General features: G+C 33.0%; 1 long non-coding RNA gene across 1 annotated transcript in view; it reads right to left on the bottom strand.

Annotated features, from left to right (window-relative positions):
• Positions 1-4105: 4105 nt before the first annotated feature.
• Positions 4106-24781, bottom strand: part of LOC129488205 (uncharacterized) — a 77967-nt gene continuing 57291 nt past the window's right edge. The window contains exon 5 of the long non-coding RNA XR_008659613.2: positions 4106-4328. This is a non-coding gene — a long non-coding RNA (uncharacterized lncRNA). The remainder of the gene's footprint in view (positions 4329-24781) is intronic.

Raw genomic sequence — 24781 nt, 5'->3', positions numbered from 1 at the left:
GAAAGTATTTAGCAATACTTTTAGAGTATTTAGAGTTACAGTCTCAAGTTCTTGTTTGGTGGATGTTCATATTATTAATGACAAAAATATATAATAGGTCAGAGCTAAAGGCTTATGTATTTGGATAGTTCCCAGTCAGGTTGATTTTATACCAAAATAACTTTTATGAAAAAGAGAAAGTAGTAACAATGCTATAGATTATTTAATCTCTTGCCAAAAATACTATTTTTCATTTGATTATTAAACAGGCATATTCAACTTAATATTTCCAACCTGAGATCCTGATTCTCCCTTAAACCATCCCCTCCTTAATGTTCCCACTCAGTTATTGGTCACATAAATTGATGGGGTAAGGATTTACCACAACACTACCAGTTGTTCAGATAAAAAATTTTGATATCATCTTTAACTTGACTCTTTCTCATAACCCATATCTGTTTCATCTTTTTGCTGAAACTTTAATATATACCCAGGATTCCACATTCTCACTCAACCATTGCTACCATACTGCTTTAGGTCACCATCCCAGCTCCTCTGGATTATCAGAATAACCTCATAACTTGCCTTCCTACTTCTGCCCTTAATGCACTTTCATTTTGTTTGCAATATGGTAACAAAGGTGATTCTGTTAAAACATTTCATATTATGTCACTTCTCGTTTGGAACCTTCTATTTTTTTCTTATCACATTTAGAATTGAAGCCAAATTTCTTGCTTAAAGTGAAAAGGACTACATTACATTCTTCTGTGCTAATTTCTCTTTTATTCTTTCATTATAGTCACACAGGCATGATTATAGCTTCTCAAACAAAGCTGGCATGCCCTCAGCACAGGACCTTTCAACTTGATTTTTTTTCCTGCATGGAAGTTTTTTTATTATTATGTTATAGAAAAATAGAAATGTATTTCTCACAGTTCTGGAGGCTAAAAATTCCAGGAACTAGGTGCTGGCAATTGGTGTCTAATGAGGGCTTTCTTGCAGTGTCCTCACACAGTGGAAGGTGGAAGGCAGAACAGCAAAAAGGGAATGAATTCCTTCCAGCAGCTTCTTTTATAAATCTGCCTCGAGTACTTAAAAACAAACAAACAACAAAAACCACAGTTAGTTCTCTCAGTTCTTTCAGGTCTTTACACAGTTATCTGCTAATCCTTCCTTGCTCACTTGTATAACATTGCACCATTACTTAACCATTTCACTTCCTCCTTCCTCACTTTATTTTTCCCCCATAGGATTTAATAGTATCTGACCTATTTCGTATACTTTATTTTTATTTTCATACGCACACGCACACACACACACACACATGCTAATATTAGTAAGCAAGGATTATTGTCTCTTGTCACAACTGCATCTCTAACATCTAAATATATTTAGTGTATATACATTTAAGTGTATTTACATATAAAATTAAGTAAACAATAAAATGTGGCAATTTTGTTAAAAATGTATTGCCTCTACTTAGTGAATATTAATCACTAAACAGATTTGGAGCTATCTTTAGAAAATCTTAAGAATATGAAATATTAATGTTAATATCACTGAACTTTAAGTAATTGCTATAAGGACTTGCAAGCACACACACACGCAGTGTACAAATGTTAAGTCCCTGGCTTTGATATTGTACTATAGTTATATAAAATGTAATCATTGGAGAAAATTAGGCGAAGAGTATGCAGGATGAATCCATACTTATTTCAAAGTGAAAAGTTTAAAAAGTAATTATGTTAGGCAGCTCTAACTTTTACTTGATAGGTTACCCTTAATTAGTTTGTATTTATCAGAAAAATACTTTGTTTTTCTGGTTTGTTTAATTCTTAGTTAAAAGATAACAAACAATTTTATTGCAGAAGAAATTTCCTAACTCATTCTTTCACCATCCTTTGATTTTTATTTAAACTAAAACCAGCATGACAGTCCCACTGAAAAATTCCTCATGACAAAAATCTCTTATCAGGAAAATATGTTTGAGACACATACACATTGCAAGCTATTGAAGGGGCTGCTTCTCATAAAACATGCACTTTTTACTTAAGTACTTCAAAGGTACTTTATGTTTGTACACTTTGAACATTTTGATTGCTGAGTCATTTAAATTTTTCAAAATCTAAGTAATTATTTCAAATATTTTTATATTGGCTAAAACCAATTATGTTCCATATTGTAATACAATAACTTAGTTGTTTCTTGGGTATCTAGGACTAAACATTTTTAGATTACTTTTAATTCTTTTACCACACTTGCCTGTATTTTTTTCTTTTACTTGCTTTTTTTTGGGGGGGGGAGGTTATTTTTCTTTTTTATTTTTATTGTTATTATACTTAAAGTTTTAGGGTACATGTGCACAACGTGCAGGTTTGTTACTTATGTATACATGTGCCATGTTGGTGTGCTGCACCCATTAACTTGTCATTTAGCATTAGGTATATCTCCTAATGCTATCCCTCCCTGTTCACATTCTCTCTTCTTTTTCCTCCACTGTTTCCAATGATTGTTAGCCACAGAAGTAACACTTTGTAACTTCCCCGACTAAATAATGTCTCTCACTGCTTTCTCTTTAAGGAGGTGAATGCTTATTTTATCTGCATCAAAATTATATGAACTGGAATGACATTTGTTTGTCATGTATCTCCTGTAAACTGAGACAGTTCCTCAATTTTTCTTTGTCTTTCCTTATTTTGAAATTATTTTTGAGAAGTGAAGGTCAGTTATTTTGTAGACTGTCTCTCAATCTGGATTTATATATTTTTTCATGATTAGATTTACTTTATACATTTTTAGTGAGAATGCTCTGGAAGTGATTTTTTTTCTTTCGTTCTCAGTAAATGAAATCAAAAGGAATATAAAACTGATTTTTCTCAGTATTAGTGATGCTAAATATCATGTTCTTAAGTTGGTGTCTACTAGGTTTCTCCATTATAAAGTTATGAATTTTAACTTTTGGATTTATAAGAAAAAAGGACATGTAATTTGAAACTGCTAGAAAAGTTTGATGCTCATCAAATGTTTATCAACACTTGTTATTAGAAACCATTGAGTATTTTCTAATTCCATTTGTATATTTCCATACCTATGTATCTATATCTATATGGATATAAACATAGCTATCTTCTTATCATAAGGAAGAGCTCTTTTTCCTTACCTATTTGTTTGTTGTGTAAATCAGTTTGGATTCATGAATTATTATTTTACTCAGTGTGTTAAAAGTAATTACTCTATTTCAATATGCAAATTTTCTATTGATGTGTCTGTCCATACTGACGTGTCTGTTTATGTCTACTGAAACTTGGGAACAAAAGTCAGAGGTTTTGGTATTTCAGGAAAGTAATGCTGTGTGTATTATATATCCCTTGAAACATGTGAGTGGCCACATATTTTGACAGTGAAATATATGAATATTCAAACTAAATGTGATTATAAAGACTATATATAGCATCCTACTCAACTCAAATCAGATTTAACCATTAAATGAATAACATTTTGGTTCTCAAGGATACAGGAATTTAGAATTCTGAATAAGGCATTGTGAACCTCTGCCTGGTTCTCCTTGTATTTTAAATAGTGTATTATTTTATATTTATAAAATGCATGCCATCTTTACATTGTATACTGTTTAGGTTAACTGTAAAATCTAGAGCTTAAATATGATTATGAGGCTGTCTTGGGAGTTAGAGAAATTACATTAATCTTGGATTATATATTAATTAAAAAAGCATACAGAGTTAACAAGCATTCAGGAAAAATTTTTAATAAATTTTAAAGACTAAGTTAGTATCTATGGAAATCAAAGAATATTAATTTATATTTATGGATGTTTGCTTCACATGTAAAAGTTTTATTTAGATTTATGTGGTATCTAATAAGTTGTGCCATGGTACAGCATGAATACCATCTTGGAGATTTTGTTCTTTATATAAGAATATATAAACTAGTAAAAAATTACATACTAGCTGACTAAAAATATGCAAGGTGGTTCACGTAGGAATGAAAGGCAAATCTGATAATTTTATATTAAAAATTTACTCTAAGAAATTATCTTTCTCAAGAAAATTTTATAGCCATAAAATTAATCATAAAGCAAGGTATACTGGGACATATGCTGGGTTACCTGAAATTAATTGCAGGACCCAATAAGTAGGTTACTCTCTAGTTAAAAGAAAAAACTTGACAAGTTTCTTTCTCTCCATTGCCCTGCTTTTGAGTGAGGTGACAGGCTACTGGATGAAAACATTGCAACCAGATGAATGGAAAAGTTGTGTTGCCAGGGAAACCTCTTCCAGGAATTGTGTGGTCCTCATGCAGCTTTCTTTTTTTCCTTAGAGCAGTAGTTCCTTCATGGTACAAGAAAAAGATCAAGACTAACATGTGGTCATAAAACAGGAATGTATTTTATATAAAATATCAGTACCCTACATCAATCTATTACTACTTTATGGTCTCTAATAACATGTAAAATAACTTATTAAAAGGAAAAATTAGATCCTTCATCTTTGTGTATATTATTTAATTTCACTGTTGCCCTCAAGGCTTCCATTAAATGTGTCATATCTTAGATATATAAAGTTTAAATTGGCATAGAGCTATTATGATTTCTACCTTTTCTGTTTTTAGTGGCCTACTGTGTCAATGCATTATCTTTAATAGTTCCTCATACATTAGTTTTAATTTATTCCTGGAAAAAAAGAACACCTACATGGTTTGTCTAAAAGCATTTTTCCCTGGGATTAAAAGGATTGCCATTTTTACATGCTGGTCTGAAATGAAAATGAATAAAAATGAGAGCTATTTTCGTTTTCCAAACATGGCCTTTGAAGTTTTCAAAGTGAACCTTGATAGAGAATAAAGCCAGATAAAAATGTTACTACAGCTCTGGCCTCAGGAAGAAAAAAAATCAAAACAGAAATTTCCCATGGTGATTCCCTTTCCAGAAAACTGATCATTAAACCATCATGCTGTTTGACATTCTTTACAGAAGTATGCCATTGCTTCGACTGGAGTTTAATTTGAGGAATTACCTTTTCTTATTTTTTAATACTGTAACTTTAAAAGGAATAAAATAAAGACATTCTGCCCATCACAATGAGTGCCCTCCGTACACAGGAAAACACCATTTCCTCTTAAATCCCAAAGGAATAAATCTGGATTTGAAAACTCCAGGGAGCTATATACTTGAATGGCAATGTTTTGGCCCCGATAGATTTGTTTTTACTAAATTGCAATGGAGCATTTACCACCAGTTTACCTTCTGGACATTAAAAAAAATCATGAAGAACTCACTAGCTTTCCTTTTGTGTAGATGTTATTGAGAACATCAGTCAATGTATGGAATAGCTTCCTCTTTAAAGTATCTCCAAGGAGAAATTCCTCTCAAGCCTCACTATCAGCAAAAGCTATATATCTTTTAAACAACTGGCTTCCATCCCCCCTCACTTCCCTATTATTTTAGACACTGTGTTTCTAAATTTCATCCTGATTGCTTTGACCATTAGGAAGTTGAGAGAAAACATTTTGGTACATCTCTGCACCTACTCAGTACTTTATGGTAGGCATTTCTATGAGCTAATCTTAACCCTTAGCCTTACTTTCTATTTCCTTTTCCAGGATTTACCTTCTTCTATTGCTCAAGTGTTTTTTTTTTAATGTTGTAGTCATTTTAAACGTAAAATAAATAAAAAAATCAGGTAGGTATATAAAAGGATGTTTTGGCTTTTGTATGTAACCAAAATTCAAAACGCTTTCTTTATAATTAGTGACTGCTTAATATAATACTAATTGGATTCAATATATTTTTCTATTACACATTGGGGGTGTGTGGTAGTGATGGGGAACTATTTAATTCCTGGCTCTAGACTCTTGTTTAGTTTTGTCTACTTCTTAATCTTCTTACTCTTTAATGAAGGTCTTAATCTCAGTAGTTACACATTCTTCTCAAGCAATGCTATTCACTGTTCCTACAAGTACTTCTAAATTTTTTATTGTATAGTTTAACTTGAGATTTCAAATAATAAACTGCCAAAAATTTAATTACAATATTCAAACTAATTGGATATGGTAATCAGCGGGCCTCTCAGAGGTGTTTTATCTTGATGTCTAGGGGCATAAGCAGTATACTATTGGTGTTAACACAGAACCACTTCTGGGATGTATTTCTATCAAATGTTATTTCAACACTTAGAGAAATCTCCAAATAATAGTTTGATTAGTTTCTGATATAAAATAAGAACAAGTGAAGAAAATTGAGGCATTGAGGAGTGGCTGACATTTATTGAATATTTACTATGTACTAGCCACTAGGTTTTCATATTTGGCTTTAAAAAAAGACTTAACTTTGGAAGAAGGGCAACTATATATTGAGATATCTCTCTAATGTGCCTTCCTTCAACAGACATATAAATTATCTGTGAGATAATAGTAAGATAGGTAGCTATAAAGTGGCACTTTTAGAAAAGACCTAAAGCCAAGAGCATGCAATGCTCTTATTTATTCTTACAACTTTTAAGACTTCTGGGAAGCTCAAAGTTTTGCTTTATGTCCAATTCAAGTATTTTACCTCAGATACCTAAGTTTCCTGTTATTATTCATAACCTCCACCCTTTTATTTTTATTTCTATTTTTTTCATTTTTAAAACTTGGATCTGTATTAATCATTGAGTCTAGGAGAGAGATAAAGTAGCAATGTTTGTGGATAAAGAATAACTCCTAGCAAATAGGAAGAGGATATTCTGTTTGCCTGTTTGCAACTCTAGTTCTTTTTTTTTTTTTACTTCAAACGTTAAGGCTATGCCTTGACTACTACATTTTTCTCTGTCTTCTATCTTCCAAGACAGTCTGTAATATTTATGAATAAATCTATGGCTGAAAATTGTGCATTCCTCTTCAGAATGGAAGAGGTCTAATAGATTTGAAACTAGCCAGTTTAATAAGAGAGAAACTGGTATGCTGAACATTGAAAAGCAGCTTCATACATGAATGAAATCTTTATTGCCAAAAGATAAATAAATAAAATAATTTGATATTAATATTGTAAAATACTGAATAAAAAACTAAAGAGTAACAATATATTATCTTTTGTTTTATTTCATTTTGGAGAGGGCTTAATGTGACCCTCGAGTATGTACATCAAGAAATTACATAAATGCAAATCCAAGGCTCTGAAATATTCTGTTAGCATTGTTAACCTTTAATTGGTTATGCCATTAAATTAGTTGTAAAGCATTATAGTACATGACTGGTCAGCCACGCTGTATATAGTTGGGTCCTCCTCTAAATTTATATAGATTGTTTGTTATATATTTCATAGTCAAACTTTTAGCCATTTAATTAAAATGTATATATAATACTTACAGAATTGATGATCTATATGATCTTTTCTGTGTGTAATTTTAATATTCCCCACTTGGCCTAGCTCAGAAGCATATGTGTGCCAGGAATAAATATTTAAGTGAATAAGATATATGATTAAAAGTCAAGATTGAAAACTAGACTTTTTGAAAATAAGATTACCATTTTTTTTTTCTAAAAAGGAAACTTCTTTACAGTATGGATGTTACAGTTGAATTTTTGGGAGGCTATTATATCAGTTATCATCTTAATGCTACTAGAAGATAATCATATACAATAACTTGTGATAAGGATTTTTTTATTATCTCTTTGAGTCAGACTTTAAATTATAGTATTAGAATCCAAGAAATGCTCTTATGTTTTATGAATATAGTAATATTGAGAAGCTATTTCCAAATACAGAATATTTCAAATTATTTAGGAAAACTCTTAAAGGATTAAAATTTCCCAATAATACATCTTATCTGACATATTCTGGAAAATTTCTAGCTCCTGTAGAATTTTACCAAATAGCATTTTATATAAATATATGAAACCCCTACTTTATGCTAAAATTCTCTTGACTTACAACTGGAGAATATACCAGCTACCACATTCCAATACTGTAATAGAAGAAGGCAGGCTGTCTAGGCAATTTGCGCATCTGGTGCTGTAAAACACGGTGGGCTGACATAGCAATGAAAGTCTGTCTTCTTACTCCCTCTTTTTTGCAGTGGGATTAAGTGCATGAGATATTCATATATACTGTGAGGTGCTTTAAGTTGTGAAGCAGATAATATTCTCATAGCTTCATTTTCTTCAGTGTGACTCTCATTGCATGAATCACTGTTAGTGAGACTATATATTCACTGAATTTAAAAAAACTATAAAGGTAAAATACTGTCAAATACAGCAAAGAAGAAAGTGGGAGGGAACTGATATTTGGCTGCTTGTCTACTATGTACAAACACATTAACAGGAAATGTATATGCACTTGAAACTTAAGTATTATACCTGATGAATTTGATATATTTTCATATTCTAAAGAAACTGAGACTCAGAAAGAATAGCTTCCAATAGGATATATGGCTATAAAATGGCAGATCCAACATTCAAAGAACCAATATTAAAACCCCAAATCTCATTAGTTTCCACTGCACTCAAACTTGTCTGCTGATAATCATCTAGAGCTGTCACTGAAATCAATATCCCAGGTCCTCCCCTTTGAGATTATATTATAGTTGCCCAGGTACTCCCCAGGAATCTGGATTGTAACAAGGACCTCATATAATTCTTAGAGTCAAGTATTTTTGAAAACACTGCTCCACAGCTTACTACTTTCTCCGCAGTTGAAATAATGTCTTTCTTGTAACTAAGAAACACACAGTTCTAAGTGACTCTTTGGACCTACAGCTTTGTTATATTTATGCTATTTTTATACTACATGTTCTTCTAAATTCTTTTTAGTCTTTTAAAAATTCAAAGAAATTACCTGATAACGTGATAGAAGGCCAGGGTTGTAATAACAGTACCTAACAAAATGTTTAGGGAGTTTTAATTTTTTAAATGTTTTTCCTAAGGCACAATCCCTACTAGATCCAAGGCACTCCATGCAGATGGGCACATTTTCTTACACCTGGATTGGTCCCAAAAGCATTATCTGTTGGAAGACCTTATTGTTTTAATTGCAAACTTATATTTGGCTTTGTGGAATCCAGGCAGCAATGTTAAATTACATTTTTCAGTAGCTTCGAGGCTCTATCTGTAATTAGTGGCTTCTGTTCTTTATTACACTGATCAGTAATGCAGCTCTATTCATCACCGCAGTCTCAGTTAATTATCCTTGCTAATGATTTTCATGGTGTAAAGAATCTTCAGGACCCATTTGTAAAGATATTTTTGCATTGAAATTATTGGATAGTATGACACCATAGTGAGCTGACAAACTGTTGGAGGGATGTTACCATGGGAGATGGTTACTTTCATTCTATTGTATCTGCTTTGATTGGGGAGAAGTTACAGAAGAGGGGATGCGATGTAATTTTGCATTTATGAGTTTATAATACTACAGGTGTGCAAAGAGGCAGAAAGCAGTCAGCCAGAACACAAAGAGAAAATTTTCTTCTGCATGCCTGAGACATTGGTAATACTAAGTTAGTGGCTGGTCCATCTAGTATTGAAATTAAGTAAGATTAAATGAAACTGCTACTTCATCATGTATTTACATTTTAAAATATCTTATGTGGAGAAAATAATTTGAATTTATAACAAATTGTGTGGCACAGTGATTTGTGTATTCCTTTTGGATTGTCAGCAGGAATTTTCGGATAAGTTGCAGATCTCTGGTAGGTATGACATGTTAATATTAGATTACTTTTCAAAACTTACATTATTGTAAACCTTACATTAAAAATACACAATTTTTAAAAAAGGTCCAAAGTTTTTAGCTTTAGAAACCATATTGAAATTAGTGTTAATTAAAAACGATTTTCATAAGATGATTTATATAAATTTTAAAGAAAATAAAGTCTTCAATTATTTCTGATGTATGCAAATCATATCAGATATATATCAAATGATCTTCCACCTCCTTTAAAAAATACTTTCCTTATAATGAAAAATGATTTTTTGAAAATATAAGAACAAAATATTATAATACATGATTGAATAAGAAATGTCACCAAGAGAATTACATCTATCAAATATAGGTAAAATTGTTTATTTTGGTGACAAAAATAACTTGTAAACTTTTTTTTTAAAGTTTTTGTCTTCATACTTTTATTCTTACTTTTCCTCACTCAATTGTTTTCTTTTTATATAATCTAAGCTAATTTTACAATTGCATTCAGCACATAAATGATGGACACTAAAGCCTGTGAAATAAGATTTTAGAACTGATATTTGTTGCCAGATTCCAAACTAAAATAGTCAATTACAATACCTTTTTGTGACCATGAGAAAGGAAATTACATTTAATCATGAACTATTCAAAATTATGTGTATACATAGATTAATAATGTCTATGAGTCAATATAAAATAATTAAAAAATTTTAAAATTAGAAATTAATTTAGTGTCAGGTATTAAAATGTATGACAGTATCAAAACTAAATATAATAAAAAAAGTTTAAAAAGTTCTTGACTACTAAATCATCTTGACAAATTTTAATGTATTTATTTATTTACTTTTTTTTGATGATTATCATCTGGAAACAGCATCCTGAATCACTGGGGGAAAAATACATAATAGATCATGATTCATTAAGGCCCAAATTTTGATTGATCATTAAATTTCTGACTGCTAGAAATTCCCAAAGAACAGGGACTGGCTTCTCAAAATTGTAAGAGGTATTTTGATCCATGGGAATAAGAAGATATCATTAAACGACTCAATAATACCTCAGCTAAGAGAATTACCCCATCAAATGTATAAGATGTTTTATATTAAAAATCTGTCTCTATATCTTTCTATCTACCTATCATCTACTCTCTCTTTTATCTCTCTATTATCTCTTTCACAGCTATCATCTATACATTGACATCATCAGACTTTCTGTGGCTTCTGGGTATGAAAAGGAACAAAATTTTGTGTCATACTCTCTGGAAACAAGAGGGTAGAAAAAGACAGGTGTAAGTTCCAGAAGTAAGCTCCCTCCACCCAATTCCACCTTGCTCACAAACAAACCTTTTGGACAATGAACACTGAGGATTGGTGTCATAAAAAGTATCACTGATATCTCCACAATATCTCAGCCTTACTGACCACTTGTAACATAATGATGTCCTATGTTAGAAAAGGTCATATAGAACAATGTTCATATGGTAATGTCCTGGCCAAGACAACTATACACACATGAACTATCCAGGACATCATGACTTTGGACAGATTACTTAAACTCTGAGATTAATTGTCATCAAATGTAAATTGGGTAGAATAACACACAACTCATAGGGTTTTATAAAGATGAACTGAACACAACCAGATAAACATTGTATGACAAGGAAATGACAAAGGATTGTTAATTCATATCTCCATGTTTTTAATACCTAGTCCACATATTTTTCTTATTTTTTCCTACTACCCCTAATTTTTTGCTTTCATTGAATTCTTTGTAAATTAAGGACATCAGTCATATATTAAATACAATACATTTTTTAATTATATCATTCATCTTTGGCTTTTATTATAGAGTATTAGGGGATTTTAAAATGTGTAAACATATAAAGTAACATATATTGTTTTGGTTCTGGTTCTGCTTTGTAAACGCTCCTGCTTAATCTAATATAAGAAGAGAGGTGTTATAGCATCAATATATTTTATAGTCATGAGGCACTACAAGTGGGGGTAGGAAGATTTGTTAAGATAAAATTGCTCTAGGCTTCACTTGAGAAGATTAGGCCTAGGCTAGGCGTAGTGGCTCATGTCTGTAATCCCAGCCTTTTGGGAGGCCGAGGTGGGTGGATCATTTGAGGTCAGGAGTTCGAGACAAGCCCGGCCAACATGGCGAAACCCCGTCTCTACTAAAAATATAAAAATTAGCCAGGCATGATGGCGCACGCCTGCAGCCCCAGCTACTCAGGAGGCTGAGGCAGGAGAATTGCTTGAACCTGGGAGGAGGAGGCTGCAGTGAGCCAAGATTGTGCCACTGCACTCCAGCCTGGGCAACAGAGCAAGACACCATCTCAAAAAAAAAAAAAGATTAGGCCTGATGTGGGGCAATAGTGATGATGATGAAGAGAGCAAAGCCCAGAAAATACATATTCAAGCAAAATTGTGCCACTGCACTCTAGCCTGGGCAACAGAGCAAGACACCATCTCAAAAAAAAAAAAGATTAGGCCTGATGTGGGGCAATAGCGATGATGATGAAGAGAGCAAAGCCCAGAAAATACATATTCAAGTGAAAGTGGTACACCTGTATGCTTATGTTGTAGGCCAGAAAAAAGTGAACAAACTGAATAACTAATTGCTTTTTGACCTCAATAAATATTTAACATCTCTATAATATAAAAATATTATTTATCTATAATATAAAAATATTAAACTCAATTGTCGTTAAAAGCTATGCCATGTCTGAAATTTTATTATTTGAAAAAAAGTCTCTGAAAACTCAAAGGCATGAATGCTATTTCTGTTTAAGAGGAAAAACATATGAACAAATGAGCGGACAAAATAGGCACAAATACAAAATACAAAATAGGCACAAATAAGTAAAATGGAAAAGTACTTAATTGAAATATAATGTATACTGTATATCATCCCAATGAATAGCAAATAATTCGTGGGTAAAATAAAGCATTTCTTGTAAGTAAAAAGCTTTTCATCCTAGCTGTATCTGTGAACAAATCAAAATGAAAAATAGTGTTTGGGTTTTCTAATTGGTGAAAGTATCCTCATCGTATGTTGCTCAGGAGCTAGTTTCTCCAGGAAAGTGCAGATATTCTGAAAGTTTTAAAATTAGGGCTTCTAAGTAAATAAGAGAGCCATCTTTCATTCGGCAAAGAGTGAAGACAGTATGTCAAGGAGATTCAGAATTATTCCCCTCTCTAAATACTCAGATTTATTCATCTATCCATAATCCATTATTCTATACTCTAAAGATTGTTTCTCTTCAATAGTTATATGAGAATGAGATGCTAAATTAACCCAGCTTTTTTATATGCTGTACCTTAGCATTCAAATCATGCATATATGAATGATTTTAGAAGTTTCTTCATAGATATGCATAGAAGAGGAAATGAGATATTTTCTAAAAATAAAATTAGCCTATCAAGGCCTTCATAAAATTAGAAAGACTTCCTTGTGTTTCATACTGTGATTAAGAGTACAGATAAGCTGGAAAAGTGAAAGCTAAAATTTATTCTGGGCTTCTTATGTGCAGGACATTATGCTGAGTATTTTACAAGCGTTTTTCCATTTAACTCTCACATCAACTCAACAAAATATTAGATAAGATTATTAGCACCATTTTACAGATGGGGAAACTATAGGTATTATGGAGCAAATAACTGAACTACAGAGTAACAACTATAAAAATTCAGAGATGAAAGACAACTCTCAATAATATGATTAGGAATAAAGCAAAACCAAGGAACTTTCCACAGTGGTGATGCTTTTATTCTATTTTATTTTACTTTTTCAAAAATGCTTCCTTTCAGTGCAACTCCATAAACTTATGTTAATCTTGAAGTAAACCTGGTGAAAAACAAGAATAATCTATGTTAATATCTGACACTCAAATTGCTCCACTTTTGAAACATCCATTTGATTGTGATTGAATATGTATTTTCTTCAGGGAAAAATTTCTAATGTCTACTCATTATTAATGAAAGTCATTTTTATTGTCACACTTCTCTTGAAAAATATTCTCATGAATATTAGTCTTCATTGTTGATATTTGAAGATTTATTTTTCAAACACCTTATAAGGTTTTATGAAAAAATAGAATAGTTACTAATATACATATTTAATTAAGGCATTTTTATAAAATAATAAAGTCTAAAACAAAATTAGTAAAAATTCACATGTATGTTAACTTTAAACTAAGGTATATCTGCTAAGCCATGAGTAATGGAAGGTTTGACAAAATTAAATATTTTATTTATCCTCAGTATTGACAGTATAATTTATATAAAAAATAGAATATATTTACATTACAGATTACTTTTTATTGGTTTTAATTACCTCATATAGATATTCTATTTTTCCTAAATGTTTGTTATAGTATCTCATTTTACAGCACCATAACTTACTAAAATTATGTGGGTGGCAGAAGCTTATGTGTAAGTATAAGCAACAATTATTCTCTGAAAAATTGCAATTCTAAATTGTGTTAATTTATTCTGTATTGTGAAAATGATAGGGTTGGAATTTGTTTGTATCAGTAAGTATATACCAATATATTCTTTTAAAACTTTATGTCAACTTGTGTATTCAGTGCTATAACAGCCAATATCATACTGAATGGGCAAAAACTGGAAGCATTCCCTTTGAAAACTGGCACAAGACAGGGATGCCCTCTCTCACCACTCCTATTCAACATAGTGTTGGAAGTTCTGGCCAGGGCAATCAGGCAGGAGAAGGAAATAAAGGGTATTCAATTAGGAAAAGAGGAAGTCAAACTGTCCCTGTTTGCAGATGACATGATTGTATATCTAGAAAATCCCATTGTCTCAGCCCCAAATCTCCTCAAGCTGATAAGCAACTTCAGCAAAGTCTCAGGATACAAAATCAATGTACAAAAATCACAAGCATTCTTGTACACCAATCACAGACAAACAGCCAAATTATGAGTGAATTCCCATTCACAATTGCTTCAAAGAGAATAAAATACCTAGGAATCCAACTTACAAGGGATGTGAAGGACCTCTTCAAGGAGAACTACAAACCACTGCTCAACAAAATAAATGATGACACAAGCAAATAGAATAACATTCCATGCTCATGGGTTGGAAGAATCAATACCGTGAAAATGGCCATACTGCTCAAGGTAATTTATAGATTTAATGCCATCCCCATCAAGCTACCAAAGACTTTCTTCACAGAATTGGAAAAAACTACTTTAAGTTCATATGGAACCAAAAAAGAGCCTGCATTGCCAAGTCAGTCCTAAGCCAAAAGAACAAAGCTGGAGGCATCACGCTACCTGACTTCAAACTATACTACAAGGCTACAGTAACCAAAACAGCATGGTACTGGTACCAAAACCAAGACATAGATCAATGGAACAGAACAGAGCCCTCAGAAATAATGCCACATATCTACAACTATCTGATCTTTGACAAACCTGACAAAAACAAAAAATGGGGAAAGGATTCCCTATTTAATAAATGGTGCTGGGAAAACTGGCTAGCCACATGTAGAAAGCTGAAACTGGATCCCTTCCTTACACCTTAGACAAAAATTAATTCAAGATGGATTAAAGACTTACATGTTAGACCTAAAACCATAAAAACCCTAGAAGAAAACCTAGGCAATACCATTCAGGACATAGGCATGGGCAAGCACTTCCTGTCTAAAACATCAAAAGCAATGGCAACAAAAGCCAAAATTGACAAATAGGATCTAATTAAACTAAAGAGCTTCTGCACAGCAAAAGAAACTACCATCAGGGTGAACAGGCAACCTACAAAATGGGAGAAAATTTTTGCAACTTACTCATCTGGCAAAGGGCTAATATCCAGAATCTATGATGAATTCAAACAAATTTACAAGAAAAAAACAAACAACCCCATCACAAAGTGGGTGAAGACATGAAGAGACACTTCTCAAAAGAAGACATTTATGCAGCCAAAGAACACATGAAAAAATGCTCATCATCACTGGGCATCAGAGAAATGCAAATCAAAACCACAATGAGATACCATCTCACACCAGTTAGAATGGCCATCATTAAAAAGTCAGGAAACAACAGGTGCTGGAGAGGATGTGGAGAAATAGGAACACTTTTACACTGTTGGTGGGACTGTAAACTAGTTCAACCATTATGGAAGTCAGTGTGGCTATTCCTCAGGGATCTAGAACTAGAAATACCATTTGACCCAGCCATCCCATTACTGGGTATATACTCAAAGGACTATAAATCATGCTGCTATAAAGACACAAGCACACGTATGTTTATTGCAGCACTATTCACAATAGCAAAGACTTGGAACCAACCCAAATGTCCAACAACAATAGACTGGATTAAGAAAATGTGGCACATATACATCATGGAATACTATGCAGCTATAAAAAATGATGAGTTCATGTCCTTTGTAGGGACATGGATGAAACTGGAAACCATCATTCTCAGTAAACTATCACAAGGACAAAAAACCAAACACCGCATGTTCTCACTCATAGGTGGGAATTGAACAATGAGAATACGTGGACACAGGAAGGGGAACATCACACTCCGGGGACTGTTGTGGGCTGGGGGGAGTGGGGAGGGACAGCATTAGGAGATATACCTAATGCTAAATGACAAGTTAATGGGTGCAGCACACCAACATGGCACATGGATACATATGTAACAAACCTGCACATTGTGCACATGTACCCTAAAACTTAAAGTATAATAATAATAAAGACATTAATATTTTAGTTGAAAACAAAATTCTAAGTATTTTGATGACCTTTAATACCATCTCTAACTATTCAAACTACTGCAACAAAAACATACTATTTAAACATCCTCTCAATAATTCCAATAGAAATACAACGTGAATCATATCAGTTTAAATTTCTTATTAGTCACACTTGAAAAGTAAGTGAAATTAACTAATAACATATTTTATTGTAACCCAATGTATCCACCATATTACAATTTTGATATGTACTTCATATAAAATATTTAGGATTTTTTTTTTAGTAGAGGGAGTACTGTGTCTCGAAATCCAGTGAACATTTCACACTTAGGGTTCACATTAGACTGTTCACATTTGAAGAGCTCAATAGTCACACATGAGTAGTGGCTACCATAATGGACAGTGAAGTTCTAGAACATAATCTGCAAGACCAAAACACCCTTATTTACTTTTTTTATGGTAATAAGATTTTCAGTACTAATTTTTAAATTTAAAACTCTGATTTATCATTAAGTTTTCTTTATCATTAAAGTTCATTGTAGCAGCTTAACATAAAAAAGTAGGCTTAGAGTGACATTAAAATGAATAAGGTGTTTATTCTCTTAGGGAAGTGATGTGGTGAGAAAAAGTGGAGATTTTGAAATAGTAGGGTTTGCAGGGCAAGATAGTTCATGCCTGTAATCTCAGCAATTTGGGAGGCCAAAGCAGAAGAACTGCTTGAGCCCAGGAGTTCAAGACCAGCCTGGGCAACATAGGGAGACTTCATCTTTATTTTTGAAATAAATAAAAATAAAGAAAATTTTAAAAATGAAATAGGAGGGTTTTATGTTGTAGCAGGAAGGCAATACAAAAAAGTAATTCTCAATTTATGCTTTCAATATTATTCAATATTACTTTTTACATTATGGAGGAAGGGACATCATAGGAATATCATCCATGTATTTTCTGTCCAAGGAGGGTTTAGTCCAGGATATCACTTCCTAACTATTTCATTAAAATATCATTTACTATAAGTCAAATTTATATTTTCTTTTTTATTATTAATAATTACTGCATCACAGAACTTTGAATTACACTGATACTCATATAGCCGGGTTTGGTTTTAGTCAGTATGTCTAATAAATTTGTTCAGACTTTTCACATCAATTTGTTCAGATTTTTAGTTTTACTAAGGTCCAAAGTTAACTGAACCAATTTGATGAATTTTTATTTCCCTTTTAATAGACAGAGATAGCATTTATCACTCTGAATTCCTAGAGACTTTTTTTTCCCCAAATTCTTATGGATTCTCAGACATGGAATGGATTTTAGAGCTAATTGAATCCAACACTTTCATATTACAGAAAATAAAACTGAGATCCAGAAAGGTTAAATGATATGCTACAGGTCACAAAACTAATTAGTGACTCAGTTTGAACTAGTCACTATTTTCTGACTTAAAAACTAATGCAGTATTTTTCTCCTTACGTTCTCTGCAACTCAATAAACCATGATTTTTTGCTATCTTTTAAATGCCTCATTCCCATATATGTTTTATAGAAAAGAAATTTTCTAATGTATAGATTTATATTTTCCTGGGTTACAATTTTCCCTATTATTTACATCATTTTGATTAAAATGCTAGCTGGTGTAATTTATACTTAAATCAGAACAGAAGTGATGTGTAAGAAAAATCATCTTTAATTAGGAAGTTGAGAATAAGATATTTTAAAATGAAGCATCCTTGTTGAAATAAGTGAACAATACATTTGCTTATGTTCTAATAATATTTTCTCTCTCACTTACTACCATCAACACTATTCTAGAATTACCTCTGGAAGTCATCAAGTCATACATATGTGAATTATTTAATGTAGACGCATCAGTACTTACTCTTGTGAAGCAATACATATATCACATATTGAACATGGATGTGCTATTTTCTAGGATATCTATGATAAGGAATTTAACCATTTGTGCTTAGTTTTTGGTTAAGATTATATCTTTTGAGTCATTCATTCTTATATTTCTTTCCTCATTTAACAAATAATTACTATTTACTATGTGCTAGGGAATACTTGTTTTGTCCTGAAGTTGATATTCTACTTATAGAAATCAAAAAGAAATTAATAAATTTAAAATTGTATGTGCTACAGAAAGAGAAAAAGTCAAAGTGCCTATTAAATCACTTGATGAGGGCATACTTCTGTAGAAGATGAGCAGATGCACAAAAGGAGTGACTGAGCATGTCACATGATGTGTAGTAGATGACCAGTCCAGGATCGGGGAACAGAAAGAGAAAAAGTTATGTCCTGGAGAGGGAACATGCATTCCATGCTTAAAAATGGACAAGGAGCCCAGTGAAGAAAGAACATATTGAGTGTGCAGGAAACTGGTAGGAAGTTATGTCAGAGTTATTTACATGTTTGAAAGCATACATGTTGTATGATCTTACTGATGTTATAAAATAACTATTCCAGGGCTGTATCAAGATTTAACTAGGAGAGGGCAAGAGAAGAAGCAGGAAGGTCAAATAGCGTGCTCATGATCTAGTCCAGACACAAGATTAAGGTGGCTTGGATAGGGTGGTATCGGTGGTGGAGGTGAGAAGTTAGGTCTGTCTGGTGTATATTATATATTTAAGATGCTAATGATAACTCCAAAGTTATAGGCAGAGACATAGAAAAATTATAACTTTTTATTGAGAATAAAATCCCTATTTTATGTCCTGTCTGGGAAAGAAAACAGTTAATAATTAAACCTGAAGCATTATAACCTTTTAGCATTTAGATTTATAAGTAGAGATGAAATGTAGTTAGGTTTACAAATCTGCAACTCAAGGAGAAATTAGGGATTTAAATTTTAGAATCTTAATAAAATAATTTCAGAGAAATGGATGAAATGATATAGCTTAACAAGAGGATATGTAGAGAGAGAGATTAAAAAAAGATAAAAAATGAACACTAGCTTACTTCATTATTTAGATGTCAGGAAGATAATAAGCAACCAGCAATAGAGATTGAGAAGAACTGGCCCTTGGGGTACACAGCAAATCAAGACATAATTCTGCCTCAATGACAAAGTGAAAGAAGTGAATATAATCAATCATGTCAAGTAATGCTTTTAGATTTAGTATGATGATGTCTATTGACTATTCTATTTGGCTACATAGGGATCCATTCTCAAAACATGATTAAATACGTTAAAGAGAGTGTGAAATATTAGTAAAAACAAGCAGTGGAAATATACAATTTAGAAATGAGGCAGTAGTTAGAGGGAATATCAGATTAAGGGTATATTATTTTTAAGTTGCAAAATATATGGCATGTTTTAATGCTGATAAGAGAGATTCAGGGAAACATTTATTGGGCACACAATACATGGTATATGTTATTTTTTTAGGCACTTAGGATAAAGGAGGTACAAAAAAAGGTCTTTCTCCTCTAGGGCCTTATGTCTTAGTGGGAGATGGCACATAATATATAGATATAAACTATATAACTTGCTGGTCACTGCCATACAGATATATATATATATTTATATATAATATATATTATATATATTATATTCAGAACTTGTTACTGGTCTGTTCAGGGATTCGACTTCTTCCTGATTTAGTCTTGGGTGGGTGTATGTGTCCAGGAATTTATCCATTTCTTCTAGATTTTCCAGTTTATTTGCATAGAGGTGTTTATATTATTCTCTGATGGTAGTTTGTATTTCTGTAGGATCAGTGGTGATAGCCCTTTTATTATTTTTTATTGTGTCTATTTGATTCTTCTCTCTTTCCTTCCTTATTAGTCTGGCTGATGGTCTATTTTGTTAATCTTTTCAAAAATTAGCTCCTGGGTTCTTTGATTTTTGAAGCGTTTTTCATGTCTCTATCTCCTTTAGCTCTGGTCTGATCTTAGTTATTTCTTGTCTTCTGCTACCTTTTGAATTTGTTTTCTCTTGCCTCTCTAGTTCTTCTAACTGTGATGTTAGGATGTCGATTTTAGATATTTCCCCCTTTCTCCTGTGGGCATTTAGTGCTATAAATTTCCCCCTAAACATTGCTTTACGTCTGTCCCAAAGATTCTGGTATGTTGTGTCTTTGTTCTCATTGGTTTCAAAGAACATCCTTATTTCTGCCTTCATATCGTTATTTACCCAGTAGTCATTCAGGAGCAGGCTGTTCAGTTTCCATGTAGTTGTGTGGTTTTGAATGAGTTTCTTAATCCTGAGTCCTAATTTGATTGCACTGTGGTCTGAGAGATGTTATGATTTCTGTTCTTTTGCCTTTGCTGAGGAGTGTTTTACTTCCAATTGTGTGGTCAATTTTAGAATAAGTGCAATGTGGTGCTGAGAAGAATGTACATTGTGTTGATTTGGGGTGGAGAGTTCTGTAGATGTCTATTAGGTGCACTTGGTCCAGAGCTGAGTTCAAGTCCTGAATATCATTGTTAATTTTCTGTCTCATTGATCTGTCTAATATTGACAGTGGTGTGTTAATGTCTCCCACTATTATTGTGTGGGAGTGTAAGTCTTTTTCTAGGTCTCTAAGAACTTGATTTATGAATCTGGGTGCTCCTGTATTGGGTGCATATACATTTAGGATAGTTAGCTCTTCTTGTGGCATTGATCTTTTTACCATTACGTAAAATATATAATTATGTAATGCCCTTTTTATCTTGTTTGATCTTCATTGGTTTAAAGTCTGTTTTATCAGAGACTATGATTGCAACCCCTGCTTTTTATTGCTTTCCATTTGCTTGGTCAGTAATCCTCCATCCCTTTATTTTGAGCCTATGTATGTCTTTGCACATGAGATGTGTCTCCTGAATACAGCACACCAATAGGTCTTGTATCCACTTTGCCAGTCTGTGTCTTTTAATTGGGGCATTTAGCCCTTTTACATTTAAGGTTAATATTGTTATGTGTGAATGTGATCCTGTCATTATGATGCTAGCTGGTTATTTTGACCATTAGTTGATGCAGTTTCTTCATATTGTCAATGGATTTTACAATTTGGTACGTTTTTGCTGTGGCCAGTACTGGTTTTTCCTTTGCATATTTAGTGCTTCCTTCAGAATTATAAAAAAATACTTTCAATTTTATATGGAACCAAAAAAGAGCCCATATATCCAAGTCAATCATAAGCATAAAGAACAAAGCTGGAGGCATCACACTACCTGACTTCAAACTATACTACAAGACTACAGTAATCAGAACAGCATGGTACTAGTACCAAAACAAATACATAGACCAATGGAACAGAACAGAGGCCTCAGAAATAATGCCACACATCTACACCCATCTAATCTTTGACAAACCTGACAAAAACAAGCAATGGGGAAAGAGTTCCCTATTTAATAAATGATGTTGGGAAAACTGGTTAGCCATATGCAGAAAATTGAAAGTGGACACCCTCCTTACACCTTACACAAAATTAACTCAAGATGGATGAAAGACTTAAACATAAGACCTAAGTCATAAAAACCCTAGAAGAAAACCTAGGCAATACCATTCAGGCCATAGGCATGGGCAGAAACTTCATGACTAAAACACCAAAAACAATGACAACAAAAGCCAAAATTGACAAATGGAATCGGATGAAGTTACAGAGCTTCTACACAGCAAAAGAAACTATCATCAGAGTGAACAGGCAACCTACAGAATGAGAGAAAAGTTTTGCAATCTATCCATCTGACCAAGGGCTAATATCCAGAATCTGCAAAATGCTTAAACAAATTTACAAGAAAAAAACAAGCCCATCAAAAAGTGGGTGAAGGATATGAACAGGCACTTCTCAAAAGAGACTTTTATGCAGCCAATAAACATATGAAAAAAAGCTCATCTTCACTGGTCATTAGAGAAATGCAAATCAAAACCACAATGAAATTCCATCTCACACCAGCTAGAATAGTGATCATTAAAAAGTCTGAAAACAGCAGATGCTGGAGAGGATGTGGAGAAATAGGAATGCTTTTACACTGTTGGTGGGACTGTAAATTAGTTCAAACATTGTGGAAGACAGTGTGGTGATTCCTCAAGGGTCTAGTACCAATAATTCCATTTGACCCAGCAATCCTCTTACTGGGTATATACCCAAAGAATTATAAATCATTCTACTATAAAGACACATGCACATGTATGTTTATTGCAGCACTATTCACAATAGCAAAGACTTGGAACCAACCCAAATGCCCATCAATGATAGACTAGATAAAGAAAATGTGGCACATATACACCATGGAATACTATGCAGCCTAAGAAAGTATGAGTTCATGTCCTTTGCAAGGACATGGATGAAGCTGGAAACCATCATTCTCAGCAAACTCACACAGGAACAGATAACCAAACAAACACCCTGTGTTCTCACTCAAAAGTGGGAGTTGAAAAATGAGAACACATGGACACAAGGAGGGGAACATCACACACTGGGGCCTGTTGGGGTAGGGTTAGAGGTGGGATAGCATTAGGAGAAATACCTAATGTAGATGATGGGTTGATGGGTGCAGCAAACCACCATGGTCTGTGTATACCTATGTAAAAAACCTACATGTTCTGCACATGTTTCCTAGAACTTAAAGTATTAAAAAAAAATAAGAAACAATATTATGTCCTTTGTAGGGACGTGGATGACACTGGAGGCCATCATCCTTAGCAAACTATGGTAGGAACAGAAAATCAATACTTCATTTTCTCATTTATAAGTGGAAGCTAAATGATGAGAACACATGGACACATAGATGGGAATAACACACACTGTCAGAGGATGGGGAAGGAAAAAAAGTAGTATCAGGGCACAGATCACAGAAATCCTGTAAGACATGGTTAGAAGTTCAAAGTTAAATCCAAAAAAATGAAAACCCTATTGGCTACTGAGAAGAGAGAGGAGTGACATGATCCAATCTGTATTTAAAAGGATCATTCTGATTGTTGTATCTTGAAGCAACTAGGGATGTACAACAATGGAAGCACGGAGATCAGTTAGAATTGAAAAGTCCAAGTAGAATATCATTGTTTCTTGGAATAGAATACTAGCAGTGAAGGTGGTTAATAATATATTTGACACATTTTAGGGGAAGAGACCCTGCGTGACTTGCTAAGACATTGTGTGGGGAGTGTGATATTTAGTTAAGTAGAGAAAACTATAAGAAGATTATGTTTTGTTGGTGAAATAAGACTTTGATTTTGGACACATTAAATTACATCGTTATTAAAATTTAGCTAGTTATATTCAGTAGGCAATTAGATGTTACAGGGAAAGAAAGTGCTAGAGTTAAAAATTTGGGTGTCATTAATTTATACATGGAATTAGAATGATTTAATACCCTGTATACTTACTATCCAAGACACTTGAATTACAGAAAGATAAAGCTAGATAGAAAAGAGATTCAATCATCATAAAAATGTCAGCTCATTTATGTTTTATTATGTAAATTCTTGAAGCACGATGAAACATTGTATTTTAAGGTAATACTGAAATATTATAAGACAACACAGTTTTACTCATTTTTGCTTGTCTTGATCATTAGAATATACAATATTTGACCCAGCCATCCCATTACTGGGTATATACCCAAAGGATTATAAATCATGCTGCTATAAAGACACATGCACCCATGTTTATTGTGGCACTATTCACAATAGCAAAGACTTGGAACCAACCCAAATGTCCAACAATGATAGACTGGATTAAGAAAATGTGGCACATATACACCATGGAATACTATGCAGCCATAAAAATGATGAGTTCATGTCCTTTGTAGGGACATGGATGAAGCTGGAAACCATCATTCTCAGCAAACTATCACAAGGACAAAAAAACAAACACCGCATGTTCTCACTCATAGGTGGGAATTGAACAATGAGAACACATGGACACAGGAAGGGGAACATCACACACCGGGGACTGTTGTGGGGTGGGGGGAGGGGGGAGGGACAGCATTAGGAGATATACCTAATGCTAAATGATGAGTTAATGGGTGCGGCACACCAACATGGCACATGTATACATACGTAACTAACTTGCACATTGTGCACATGTACCCTAAAACTTAAAGTATAATTTAAAAAAAAAGAAGATACAAAAATTAACCAAAATAATCTCTAACGTAAGCATTCCAAATATAATAGTTTCCATTAAAATCTTTTTATTTTAATTTCAATGTACAGGATATGTCAAACAAATATTATACAGCTATTTCATATGATGATGTGATCTTACTAGTAGGTAGCTATGAACAACTTGGTCTTGCCTCATGGGTCATAGCAAAATGAATTAGGTAAATGCTTGATCTTAGAGGAATCAATCTATATTTAGATTGAGCAAATCATACCATTTCAGATGAAACATGGAGCTAAGTTTCAGGAATTGTGTGGGGTTGGGAATGGATAGTATTAAATTTTGTTAGAGAACAAGAAATCCCATGAA

Source organism: Symphalangus syndactylus, chromosome 8 (assembly GCF_028878055.3).
Source record: "Symphalangus syndactylus isolate Jambi chromosome 8, NHGRI_mSymSyn1-v2.1_pri, whole genome shotgun sequence".
NCBI lineage: Eukaryota > Metazoa > Chordata > Mammalia > Primates > Hylobatidae > Symphalangus > Symphalangus syndactylus.
This window is presented reverse-complemented; position numbering and strand designations above follow the sequence as displayed.